The sequence below is a fragment of the Tachyglossus aculeatus genome, unplaced genomic scaffold (assembly GCF_015852505.1).
Source record: "Tachyglossus aculeatus isolate mTacAcu1 unplaced genomic scaffold, mTacAcu1.pri scaffold_1_arrow_ctg1, whole genome shotgun sequence".
NCBI lineage: Eukaryota > Metazoa > Chordata > Mammalia > Monotremata > Tachyglossidae > Tachyglossus > Tachyglossus aculeatus.
In genome coordinates this window covers 5,994,028-6,008,213 of record NW_024044915.1, presented here as the reverse complement: position 1 = coordinate 6,008,213, position 14,186 = coordinate 5,994,028, and the positions used below count along the sequence as shown (strand labels likewise).

General features: G+C 45.9%; 1 protein-coding gene and 1 non-coding gene across 2 annotated transcripts in view; one reads left to right on the top strand and one right to left on the bottom strand.

Moving 5' to 3' along the window:
* LOC119923529 (vomeronasal type-1 receptor 3-like) overlaps positions 1 to 14,186 on the bottom strand; it is a 43,169-nt gene that overhangs the window by 16,487 nt on the left and 12,496 nt on the right.
* On the top strand, positions 11,203 to 11,306 carry LOC119923579. The gene has a single exon (XR_005448889.1). It is a non-coding gene; the product is annotated as a U6 spliceosomal RNA (small nuclear RNA).

Here is a 14,186-nt window from a genome sequence, read left to right as displayed (position 1 = left end):
CCTCAGCCTGTATCACCAAACCTGCCCTGCCCATTAGTTTGCCCACAGTGACCAGAATGTGGTCTCTGATTATGGGGACACATGCCCAGAACAAGATCCCTGCCTTTGGGGGCACAGGTACAGAACACAGAAGTCATAGTAATGACATTTATTAAGCACCCACTGGGTGTCTTGCAATGTACTAGGCCCCGGGAAAGCACTTAGAACAGGGGGTGGCACATAGTAAGTGCTTAACAAATACCATCATTATTACAAAACAATCCGTTAATCCAATGCACCTATGGTTTGCACTTATGGGAAGCTGTGACATGGGAAAGAGTCAAAAGTGATTAAAATCCACTGTGATCAAGTGATTAAAATGTTGATCCAAGACAACAGCAGAGACTTAAGTTTTTATTGTGGAAGAAGGTAATGGTGAACTACTTCCATATTTTTTACCAAGAAAACTCTATGGATAAATACATAAAGTCACTATGAATTGGAAATGACTCGAAGGCATTTGATGATGGTGTTTTGCAGAGCACTGTACTAAATGCTTGGGAGAGTCCAAATCAATAGTTAGTAAACAATAGTTAGTAGACAACCGTATGAGCGCTTATTGTGTGGAGAACACTGTACTAAGTGCTTGAATAATAATTATGGTATTTGTTAGATGCTTACTACGTGCCAAGCACTGTTTTAAGCTCTGGGGTAGATACAAGGTTATCGATCTGTCCCACGTGGGGCTCACAGTCTTAATCCCCATTTTACAGATGAGGTAACTGAGGCACAGAGAAGTGAAGTGACTTGTCCAAAGCCTCTCAGCTGACAAATAGCAGAGCTGGGCTTAGAACCCACGACCTTTAACTCTTAAGACCATGCTCTTTCCAGTAAGCCACACTGTTTCTTTAGCCAAGCTGCTTCTCTAGGAGTTGTAGGGTATAACTATGATCCAACCCACATATGTCTGCTCTTCTAACACCAACCTATTCACTCATTCATTCATTCATTCAATTGTACTTATTGATGACTTACAGTGTGCAAAGCACTGTACTAAGTGCTTAGGAAATACAACATAAGAATAAACAGACACATTTCCTGCCCACAAGAAGTTTACAGTCTAGGAAGACTGTACCTTGATCACATCTTTGGAGTCATCCTTGGGTCCACTCTCTCATTCACCCCACACATCCAATCCATCATCAAAACCTGCCAGTGACCTCGACAACATCGCCAAGATCAGCCCTTTCCTCTCCAACCAAACCGTTACCTTGTCATCCTCGTATCTCATCCTATCCCAACTGGATTACTGCATCATCCTCCTTTCTGATCTCCCATTCTCCTATCTCTCCCTGGTTCAGTCTATACTTCACTCTGCTGCCCGGACTATCTTTGTACAGAAATGCTCTGGGTATGTCACACCCATCTTCAAAAATCTCCAGTGGTTGCCTGTCAACCTTTGAATCAAGCAAAAACTCCTCACTCTTGGCTTCAAGGCTCTCCCTCACCTCACCCCTCCTACCTCACCACCCTTCTCTCCTTCTGCAGCCCAGCCCACACACTCTGCTCCTCTGCCACTAACCTCCTCACTGTGCCTCGTTCTCGCCTGCCCTGCTGTCGACCCCTGGCCCACGTCCTGTCTCTGGCCTGGAATGTTCTCCATCCACACATCTGCCAAACTAGCTCTCTTCCTTCCTTCAAAGCCCTACTGAGAGCTCACCTCCTCTAGGAGGCCTTCCCAGAGTGAGCACCCCCTTTTTCCTCTCCTCCTCCTCCTCTCCCCATAGCCCCCCTCCCTCTCTCTACCCTAACCACTTCCCCTTCCCACAGCACTTGTATATATTTGTACATATTTTATTACTCTATTTTATTTGTACATATTTACTACTCTATTTATTTTACTATTGATGTGTATATAGCTATAATTCTATTTATTCTGATGGTATTGACACCTGTCTACTTGTTTTGTTTTGTTTTTTGTCTGTCTCCCCCTTCTAGACTGTGAGCCCATTGTTGGGTAGGGACTGTCTCTATATGCTGCTGATTTGTACTTCCCAAGTGCTTAGTACAGTGCTCTGCATACAGTAAACACTCAATAAATATGAATGAATGAATGAATGAATGAATGAATGAATCTTTCTGGATGCCCTCTTACTCACTTTCTCCCTCTGGCTTGAAACTCTCTCCCCTTTCATGTTTGACAGCCCACCACTCTCTCCGCCTTCAAATCTTACTAAAATCACATCTCCTCTAAGAAGCCTTCCCTGACTATGCCGGTTGGCTCTACCTTCTGCATCACCAATGCACTTGGTTTTAACCCTTTAACCCTGCCTGTTTACTTGTTTGGATGTCTGTCTCCCCCCTTCTAGAGTGTCAGCCTATTGTAGGCAGGGATTGTCTCTATTGGTTGATGAATTGTACTTTCCAAGCACCTAGTACAGTGCTCTGCACACAGTAAGGGCTCAGTAAATACCACTGATTGAATGATTGATTGACTGGACATATGTTCTAGAGGTGGCTGGTGGATTTATATGCCTTGAGATGCTGGGAATTAGTAGAGGAAGGCATGTTGGAGCAGGAGGATTTTCAGGAGGGCCTTGAATATGGAGAGGACTTTGGTCTGTTGGATTTGGGGTGGAAGAATTTCTGAAGAAGCGGGAATAGATTGGAAGAATATTAGAAGCAACATGGCCTAGTGGAGGGAGCATGGGTCTAGGAACCAGAGGACCTGGGTTCTAATCCCAGCTTTGCACATTTCTGCTGGGTGACCTAAGGTCATTTAACTTCTTTGTGCCTCGGTTACCTTATCTGTAAAATAGAACTTGACAGTGAGCCCTATGCGGGTTAGGTTCTCTGTCCAACTCAATTATCTTGCATCCACCTATAACTTAGTACATAGTAAATGCTTAACAAATACCATACAAAGTAGAGTAAGCAAGGGGGTGAAGGTGGGAGAGTCGAGAGTGTGGTGCAGATAGAAGTTTGGCTAGCAAACACCAAGACAATGTGTCGGGGAGTGTTGATGACAGCCACCCTCCAACCAGAACGTATCAGAGTCCTGGTAATAGAACCCCCGCCCAAAACAAACATGGCTCTGCTGTACCAGCGTCCCAACATAGTTACCCAAAGAGCAAGGCAACACGTCAGTAAACAGCCATTTATCGGAGACAGGTCTAAACCATGAATATTGTGCACTGGGCTGTGGCCAGTGAGCCCTCGACCTGGGAGAGCAGGGAGATCAGCGACCCAGCACTGTCACCAAAGTCCCCCTTCTACCCTCACCAATGTCCCACACCCCTCCCCTGTTCATCGTTGAAGGTGGGGATCCTTGTCTCCAACATAATTTCCTGGAGGGTCCAGGGCATTTCTGTCACCCTGTCGTGAGTTGGAATAATTTGCGTTGTTCCTGGCCAAAGGGTGACAAATCCTACAGACAATTTCTCCCCTACTTCAAAGCCTTATTGAAGGCCCAGCTCCACTGAGAGGCCTTTCCTGATTAAGCCCTCTTTTCCTCTTCTCCCACTCATTCATTCATTCAATCGTATATATTGAGTGCTTATTGTGTGCAGAGCACTGTACTAAGCTCTTGGGAAGTACAAGTCGGCAATATATAGAGACGTTCCCTACCCAACAACGGGCTCACAGTCTAGAACTTTGCACATAGTAAGCGCTTAATAAATGCCATTATAAAAAAGACAGACAACAAAACAAAATATGTAGACAGGTGTCAAAATCGTCAGAACAAATAGAATTCCCTCCAGTGTCTCCCTGACTTCCTCCCTTTATTCATCCCTCTCCCAGACTTACAGCACTTAGGTACAAATCTGTAATTTATTTCTTTCTATTAATATCTGTCTCCCCTTCTAGACTGTAAACTCACTGTGGCCAGGAAAGCTGTCTGTTCATTGTTATATTGTACTTTCCCAAGAGCTTAGTGATAATAATAGTAAGTGATAATTATGGTACTTATTAAAGATCTTACTATGGACTGTTTGAAGTGCTGGGACAGACTCAAAGTAGTCAGGTTGGACACCGTCCCTGTCCCACACAGGGCTCATACTTTTAATCCCCAGTTTACAGATGAGGTAACTGAGGCCCAGAGAAGTGAAGTGACTGCCTAAGGTCACACAGTAGACGTGGCAGATCCAGGATCAGTACTCCCAGGCCTATGCTCTAGTCATTGAGCCACGCTGCTTCCCCAAGAGTACAGTGCTTCTCCAAGAGCACAGTGCTCTACACACAGTAAGCATTCAGTAAATATGAATGAATGTATGCATGAATGAATGAATATCGAGGGGGTGGGTATGAGGTCAATTCCCCTTCCCCCATCCAGGTAAACTGTTCACTCTTCTTCCCAAAGTTTACCATTCGTTCAGTTATCATGTGCTCAGGGACTCTTCTTACCTCAGCAGCCAGAAGGGGGTCAGAGCTTTCCTTGTCCTTCTGCTTCTTCACTGTCACTATCTCTGTTGTTTGAAGATCACTCCTCATTGACTCCTTTGTGACTGTGATCCCGTTCAATTTATGGAAGACAGTTTAGGTGACCCTGTGTTTTTTTTGGCTCACAGTCTATTTTTCACAGAAGCTAATCTCCACTTCTTCCCTCGCTGCTGTCATGTCATGAGATCATGCATGAGTACATTTTCAGTTTTCCCAGCTCACCTCTCCTCCTAACCCTCCTCAGTCTGCAGCTCTCATCAAATCAGAGAGAATGACAAAGGTCAACCCCAACTCTGTGTTCGAGAAAAGTATCCTCCTGGAGTCCTCTAGACTGTAAGTTAATTGTGGGCAGGGAATATGTCTGCTAACTCTGTTGTATTATACTCTCCCATGTGCTTAGTACAGTGCTCTGCATATAGTTAGTGTTCAACAAATACCATGGGTTGACTGATTGAGCCCATCAAAGTCTGAGGATACCCGTTGTGTCCACGGATGGCCTTTGGGAGTTCAGGAAACATGGGAAGAAAGAGACTAGGGAGACAGAACAGGACTTCTGTTCTCTCATCTACAGAATGGGAATTCAATACCTGTTCTCCCTCCTATTTAGACTATGATTCCCCTGTAGAATCTAACACTAATTCATTCAGTCGTGTTTATTGAGCGCCTATTGTTTGTTAATAATCGTTTTTATTGAGCACTTACTATGTGCAGAACACTGGACTAAGCCCTTGGAAAGTACAATTCAGCAATAAAGAGAGACAATCCCTGCCCACAATGGGCTTAGTCTAGAAGTAGGGAGACAGACATCAAAACAAGTAAACAGGTATTGATATAAATAAATAGAATTATGTTTTTGTACCTATACACACAAGTGCTGGGAGCCGGGGTGGTGGTGGGGGGTGGTGTGGAGCAAAGAGAGTGAGTGAAGGGAGTACTGTGCAGCACTCAGTGGTGCTTGACGCATAATAAAAACTTAACAAATATCCCAATTATTATCTACCCCAGAGTTCAGTACATTGCTTGGCACATAGTAAGTATTTAGCAAATACATTTTTAAAAAAATCTCCTTGAGAAAGAGACGATACTAGTGGGGATGGGTCAGGTAATTTTCCATATGACCACCAGGTGGGAGAAAAGGCACATTTTTCCAGGCCATTGCAGAAGCTTCTATGTGACCCTGTTTCCTTCCAGGTTGTTCCCAGTGTTTCCCCCGTTTTCTCCCCATTCGCTTCTCGCCCCTCTCTCGGGGTTCCTTTCAACTGTCATCTGTTCACCACGGCAACTAAATCAGCAAACTTTCCTTTAATGTCTATGCCTCCTCAGAGAAACATCTTGGTCGTGCGGAAAGAGCATGGGCCAGGGAGTCCGTGGACCTGGGTCCTAATCCCAGCTCCGCAACTTGTCTACTGCGGGACCTTGGGTGAGTCATCAAACTTCTCTGTGCCTCAATAACCTCATCTGTAAAATGGGGGTCAAGACTGTGAGCCCAGCATGGGACAGGGACTGTGTCCAACCCAATTGGCGTGTAACCACCCCAGCGCTTACTATAGTGCCTGGCACATAGTAAGCATTTAACAAATGCAATTATTATCATTATTATTAATAATAATATCAGATTCAAATTAATCAGATTGGACATAGCCCCTGTTCCAAAAGGGAAAGTAGCGTGGCTCAGTAGATAGAGAAAGGCCCTGGGAATCAGAAGGACCTGAGTCCTAATTCTGGCTCTGTCACTTGTATGCTGGTGACCATGGGCAAGCCACTTAACTTCTCTGTGCCTCAGTTACCTCATCTGTAAAATTGAGGTTAAGAGTGTGAGCCCCATGTGAGACAGGGACTGTGTCCAACCTGATTAAACTTGTATCTACCCCAGCGCTTAGAAATTACTATTTCTCCCTCCCTCTCCTTCTCTTCCTCAGCCCCTTTACTTACAGTTTCTTCAGGTGAAGTGATCATTCATGAAAAATCTAGAATTCCCATCTGTGCTTTTCATTGTGATGCCACAGACATCTTCTCTAGTGAAGCAGGTCTGGTTTGGGGAGAGCAGAGCCAGAGCTGAGTGACGGGGCTATTAAGAGGTGAGGACCGGGGGACATAGTAAGCCTTCAATAAATACCACTGATGGCATCACTCCCTCCCCTTTCATTCTGATTCACTGTTGACTCCCTCTTAATTTTTCCTGCAGTTTCTTGTGACCCTTTGCACAACCTCATCAGGAGCCCACCCATAATGGGTCAGAAACAGTCGATCAATGTCACCACTATTTATGAAACGTTTACTGTCTGCAGATCACTGTACTATTTATAAATGTGGTATTTGTTAAGCCTTTCTATGTACTGGGCAGTGTACTAAGTGCTGGAGTGGATGCAAGCTAATCAGGTTGGACATATTCCCTGTCCCACATAAGAGTCAAGTCCTGCTCTCCCCTTTACTTAGACGTGACTTACAAATAAGGGATCTGAATCCCAGAGAAGTGAAATGACTTGCCCAAGGTCACAGAACCAGCAGGTGGCAATGCTGGAATGAGAACCAAGTCCTCGGAATCGCAGAACCATGCTCTTTCCACTAGGCCAGGCTGCTTCATGGTACAAAGAGTTTGGGAGAGTACAGTATTGGGGATAAGGCATAAGGGGCCTAGCAACAGCTTAGAGAGGATCCATTGCAGTGCAGGGCCTATGGTTCTGACTCCTTGGGTTTTCTGGTCACTCAAGGGAACTTGGGGTGCAATGCACACCTTAAGGGAATGCTCTTCCTGTCATGTAGGAGGAGCACCTACACCTACACCCTTTCCCCTCCCTCCCCTCCTTCCACAGCTGCTGCCAAGTGTGGCCTTTGGAACCCCTGCTCCATTAGGAAAGCTCCCTTTCATCCTGGACTTATTCCTTGCCAGCTATCTACTCCTCCTCGCCCTAACTGAAACATGGCTATCTCTGGATGACACTGTCTCTTCTGCTGCGCTGCTCTCTCCACTGGTGGCCTCTCCTTCTCCCACTCCCCCAGACTCACCGGAAAAGGAGGAGGTGTTGGTTTCCTTCTCGCTCCCCAATGTCCCTTTCGCACTCTCCCTCCACCCCCTTCCCTTTCCTTCCCCTCCTTTGAAGCCCACATTATTCGCCTCTACCACCCCCTCCAGATTCTTGTAGCCATCATCTACGGCCCCCCGGCCCCACCTCCAACTTCTTTAACGATTTGGACCCCTTTCTCGCCTTCCTTCTCTCCTTTCCCATGTCCACTCTGATCCTCAGAGACTTCAACTTCCACATGGATGTCCCTGGTGACTCCTCTGCCGCCCGCCTTCTATCTTTCCTTGATGCTGCCAACCACCTGCTCCACCCTCCCTCGCCCACTCACCAACTTGGTCATACCCTCGAACTCATCATCTCCTACCACTGCACTATCTCCACCCTCACCAATTCTGAAATCCCTCTCTCTGATCATAACCTTCTCACCTACTTCCTCACTCACACTCCTCCCCGCTGTAAATCTATATTACTACCCCACAGAGACCTCCACTCTCTCGACCCCATCCATCTTTTTCAGCGCATCACACTGCACTTCGCCTCCCTATCCTCTCTATCCGATCTTGATGACCAGATTACTACTATCAACTCCACCCTCTCCACTCACCTCAACTCGCTCACTCCCCTTTCCCTTTGCCACTCTCGTACCACTAACCCACAGCCTTGGATCACTCCCCCTGTCCGTCTCCTTCGCTCTCATGCTCGAGCTGCTGAACGCTGCTGGCAAAAGTATAAACAATCAGCCAAACTTGTTCACTTTAAGTTTGTCCTTAGCTGCCTTAACTCTGCCTTCTCCTCTGCCAGGCAAAACTATTTTTCTTCCCTTACTGACACCCATGTCCATCATCCCTGTCAGCTCCTCCATACATTTAAGTCCCTTCTCAGACCCCCTGTTTCTCCCCCTCCTCCATCCCTCACCCTCAACGATCTGGACTCCTACTTCATTAGTAAAGTTAACTCCATCAGGTCTGAGCTCGCCAAGGTCACCCCTCCCCCTTCTCCCTCCCCCCAGCTCTCAACCCTCTCCGCTACTCTCCCATCTTTCCCAGCAGTATCTTCAGATGAGATCTCCTCCCTCCCCTCAAGTGCTACTCCATCCACCTGTGCTTCAGACCCCATTCCCTCGCATCTTATGAAATATTTCACCGCTTCCTTCCTCCCTGCCTTAACTTCCATCTTCAACCGCTGACTCTCCACTGGTTCCTTCCCCTCTGCCTTTGAACATGCCCACGTTTCCCTCATCCTAAACAAAACCCTCTCTGACTCCACCTTCCCTTCTAGTTATTGTCCTATCTCCCTTCTACCCTTCCTTCCAAACCCCTAGAACGAGTCGTCTACACCCACTGCCTGGAATTCCTCAACGCCTACTTTCTCCTTGACCCCCTACAATCTGGCTTCCATCCCCTACACTCCACGGAACCTGCCCTCTCAAAGGTCACCAATGACCTTCTGCTTGCCAGATCCAACGGCTTCTACTCTATCCTAATCCTCCTCGACCTCTCAGCTGCCTTCGACACTGTGGATCACCCCTTTCTCCTCAACACGCTATCCAACCTTGGCTTCTGACTCCATCCTCTCCTGGTCCTCCTTTCATCTCTCTAGCCGGTCATTCTCATTCTCCTTTGCTGGCTCCTCCTCCCCATCCCATCCCCTTACTGTAGGGGTTCCACAAGGGTCAGTTCTTGGTCCCCTTCTGTTCTCTATCTACACTCACACCCTTGGTGAACTCATTCACTCCCACGACTTTAACTATCATCTCTACGCTGGCACCCAAATCTACATCTCTGCCCCTGTTCTCTCACCCTCCCTCCAGGCTCGTATCTCCTCCTGTCTTCAGGAAATCTCCATCTGGATGTCTGCCCGACATCTAAAACTCAATATGTCCAAGACTGAACTCCTTATCTTCCCTCCCAAACCCTGTCCTCTCCCTGACTTTCCCGTCACTGTATATGGCACTACCATCCTTCCCATTTCACAAACCTGCAACCTTGGTGTCATCCTCTACTCTGCTCTCTCTTTCACCCAACACATCCAATCTGTCACCAAAACCTGCCGGTCTCACCTCCACAACTTTGCCAAGATCCACCCTTTCCTCTCCATCCAAACTGCTACCTTGCTGGTTCAATCTCTCATTTTATCGCCACTGGATTACTGCATCAGCCTCCTCTCTGATCTCCCATCCTCCTGTCTCTCCCCACTTGAGTCTGTACTTCACTCTCCTGCCTGGATTATCTCTGTGCAGAAACGCTTTGAGCATGTTACTCCCCTCCTCAAAAATCCCCAGTGGCTGCCTGTCAACCTGCGAATCAAGCAAAAACTTCTTACTCTCTGCTTCAAGGCGCTCCATCACCTCGCCCCCTCCTACTTCACCTCCCTTCTCTCCTTCTACAGCCCAGCCCTCACCCTCTGCTCCTCTGCCGCTAACCTCCTCACTGTACCTCATTCTCGCCTGTACCACCGTCGACCCCTTGCCCAAGTCCTGTCTCTGGCCTGGAATGCCCTCCCTCCACACATCTGCCAATCCTCTCTTCCTCCCTTCAAAGCCCTACTGAGAGCTCACCTCCTCCAGGAGGCCTTCCCGGACTGAGCCCTTTTTTTCCTCTCCTCCTTCCCATGCCCCCGCCCTACCTCCTTCCCCTCCACACAGCACTTGCATATATTTGTACAGATTTATTACTCTATTTTACCTGTACATATTTACTATTCTATTCATTTTGTTAATGATCTGCATATATCTTTACTTCTATTTGTTCTGACGATTTTGACACCTGTCCACATGTTTTGTTTAGTTGTCTGTCTCCCCCTTCTAGACTCTGAGCCCGTTGTTGGGTAGGGACCATCTCTGTATGTTGCCGACTTGTGCTTCCCAAGCGCTTAGTACAGTGCTCTGCACACAGTAAGTGCTCAATAAATACTATTGAATGAATGAATAAATGAGCACCAGAGGAGCGAGGTGTGCAGGTTGGATTGTAGAAGGAAAGTGAGGAAAGGTAGGAGGGATCAAGGTGGTGGAGTGCTTTAAAGTCAGTGGTAAAGTGTGTATGTATGATGTGGAGGTGATGGGAAACCACTGGAGTTTTTTGAGGAGAGAGGTTATGTGTTCTGAACGTTTTTGTAGAAAAATGTTCCGGGCATCAGAGTGAAGTATGGACTGAAGTGGGGAGAGACGGGAGGCTGGGAGGTCAGCAACGATCCTGATGCAGTAATCCAGGCAAGGATAGGATGAGTGATTGTATTAACATGGTAGCAGTTGGGATGATGAGGAAAGGACAGATTTTAGCTATGTTGTGAAGGTGGGCCCTAAAGGATTAGTGATGGATTTAATATGAGGGTTAATTATTGCCTCGAAATGGGCCTTTCAGCAGCCTCTGCACCTTCATGCACTAGATGAAATTTTGAATCTCTTTACTCTATGCTCTTTGAGATTCTCAAAGAGGGAGAAGCCTCTCCCTCTCCCTCCCTCTCCCTTATGGAAGCCTCCTCATCCCCAGGGAATACAAGAAAATGTAGAGTACTTATTTTAAACCAATTACTATAATATTAATAGCTTTTCATCAACTGACCTTTATATATCTGGGTTTGGAAAATGAGACTTGTGTTGTTTCAGCAACACATATACTAAAATTGGAATGATACAGAAGGTTGTGGAAGAAGGCAATGGTAAACGACTTCTGTATTTTTCCAAGAAAACTCTATGGAAACACTATTAGAACGATTGCAGTTGGAGAGTGGTAAGTTCTGGGAGAGATGTGTCCATGGAGTGCCTTTGGGTTGGAGTGGACTCAACAGCACAAGACAAAAAAGGGAAGATTAGCTTGGCCCCTGCTCAAGGATGATACCCCAATTAATTACGGTTTCCATAATTTTCATCTCATCCCAATAGGTGTTTTCATTCAGTAGGGCAAAGTCTCTGAAAGAGACATTTTCTGACTCCAGTCTGACCTCACTCCAAAGCAGCCTGTCCCAACAGTCCTGACTCCTTCCCAAATACTTAAGCACTCACATGAGCTGCGTTTTGGGGGCTGCAATTAGCTGTAGTTAGTTCATGGGGGAAGAAGAAAGGAGAAAGTGGGTGGCAGTGGATTTCAGAAGAACCTGATTGGACTTGGTCTTCATCATCCCAATTAGCCTGGAACGCTGATTTAAGGGAATTGCCCTGCCACAATTGCACAAGATCCCTGGCGTCCTTGACTTCTGGAAAGGAGTTAGTTATGGTGGGAGACCAGGGCTCCTTAGTAAATCATTCAGTGGCATTTCTTGGGAGTCCGATGAGCCAACTTGTACTTCCCAAGCGCTTAGTACAGTGCTCTGCACACAGCAAGCGCTCAATAAATACAATTGAATGAATAAATGAATGAGTGCAGAGAGTGGGAGAGTACCACAGAGATGGGAAGTGATCACGTTGGAGTGACACTCAGCTGAAACAACCTCTGGCCCTCCATAGACAGCTGATGCTTGGGACAGCCAAGATGGTGCCCTTATTAGACCTTCATATAAAGTTGGGCACATACACAAGCTGAGTTAACACTCTCCCCATCTCTGGAATAACTATAGATTTATTTTCAGGAGTATTCCTCTCCTTCCCCACTCTCAGAAATAAATGAATCTTTAGAAAATGTGTGACTTTAAAATTGGAAGCACTGCGGAGCTTTTCTCATCATCCTTATCCTCTGTACTCCCTTTAGCTTGGGGATCAGCAAGGATCAGCTTGATTTTTGTGGGGGTCCAAATTTATCTTTGTTTAGGGCTAGGCCATTGGCTGATTTAAGATGAAGGTTTCAGTTTATCTCTCCCTTCCTTAGGGAAGGTCGGAGATCTGGTGTGGCCTTCCCCATCTACAAAAGGTGATTACCTAGCCTGTGAGGGGTGGAGGATGGTTCATTGATCCCACACCTCAGGCATAAGATCAGCCCAGCTCTAAGATGGATCTTCTGGTATTTCTCAAGGACAGCAGTTGTGTTTTTCCACTCCTGAAAGGGTGAAAGTGATCCACTGATGCTAATCAGTCAGTCCATCAGTGATATCGATCCCCTCCAGACTGTAAACTCACTGTGGGCAGGAATTGTGCCTACAAACTCTGTTGTAGTGTATTCTCCCAAGTGCTTAATACAGCGCTCTGCACCCAGTAAGTGCTCAATAAATACTGGGTGGGTATGAGGAGAGCACAACATTAAGTGTTTGCAACAGCTCAATATAATAGAATTGGTAGACAAATTCCTTGTTCACAATGAAATTACTGTCTAGAGGAAAATCCCTAGAAAATTGAAGACTTTGGCTAGGGGAAATCATTTTTGCCAGGCAACTCATGTTAGTAGATTAAGTTTTCTCCTTCCCCTTCTGTAATTTCACATCAGATACACCTCCAACAGAAACCTAGACACTGTCCTAACCAGGCTGTTCCTTTTTACGGCAGCTGAGAAAGGTTTTCCCTCTTTGTATCAAATTTAGGTTAACCAGTAATATTCAGTAATGTGGGGCTACGGTTAGTGACCACTCTATATTCAACATCCCCTGAGGCAGATATGGTATCACAAACCATTCATTCATTCATTCAATTGTATTTGCTGAGCACTTACTGTGTGCAGAGCACTGTACTAAGCACTCAGAAAGTACAATTCAGCAATAAAATGAGACAATCCCTGCCTGGACACAGGGGATAGTGCTATATTTGCCCCAAGTGCCATGATAAAGATAAGGTCCCAAGCCAAGCAAAATCAAAATTAGGATTTAATTAATTTTCACAAATGGAAAGATTGCAAAAGAGAGTACTAGAGGAGAAGTTGATGAGGCAATTTTAATAACCTTTGATAGTTTAAGACAGTCAGTCAAACTAGAGATTAAATTACCAGATCACGGTATTATGGCCTGTGCAGCCTGAGTACCCTGCTTGGGGAAAACCGTGAAACCACGTTTAAGACTAAAATCACCGGAGATTATGCTCAGGACCAAATGCACCAAGATTAAGTTTCTTTTTTTTTTTTTACCTCATACATAGTTTGAAGAGAGAGAAATACACCATTCATTCAATCATATTTATTGAGCACTTACTAAGTGTTTGGAAAGTACAATTTGGCAATACATAGAAATAATCCTTACCCAACGGGCTCACAGTCTAGAATGGGGCAGACAGAAAACAAAACAAAACAAAACAAGTGGACAGGAATCAATAGCATCAATATAAGTAAATAGAATTATATATACACATCATTAATAAAATAAATATAATAATAAATATGTACATATATACACAGTGCTGTGGGCTGGGAGGGGTAGAGAAGAGGGAGGGAGTAGGGTCGATGGGGAGGAAAGGATGAGCAGAGGAAAAGGGAGGCTCACTTGGTGAAGGCCTCCTGGAGGAGGCAAACTTTCAGTAGGGCATCAGAAAATGGTGATTATTGCTGCTCGATCCCGAAGACCAGAGGCAAACAAAACCTTCCCCAGTTCAGCCCCTATTAGAGCTCAGTTCCACCCCTAATTCTGCTAAGGCTGGGAGCAGTCCAACCTATTGGCTGAAACCCGGTGACCTCCCAGAATTTTCCAAATGACTATTGGAAGGGAAATCTAACCCAGTCAGACTGAGACTTTTCTAATTCTGTCAACAGGTAGATAGTTTAAGTAGGGGTGAAAAACATCACCCGGCAGCCAGATTCCATTTGCTATTTCTATCTCCTGGTCTGACCTGTTTGTGACCTAGCATGAGATGGATGAGACCATCTCTCACTGGGGCCCTCAGGCTCTCAGTGTTGG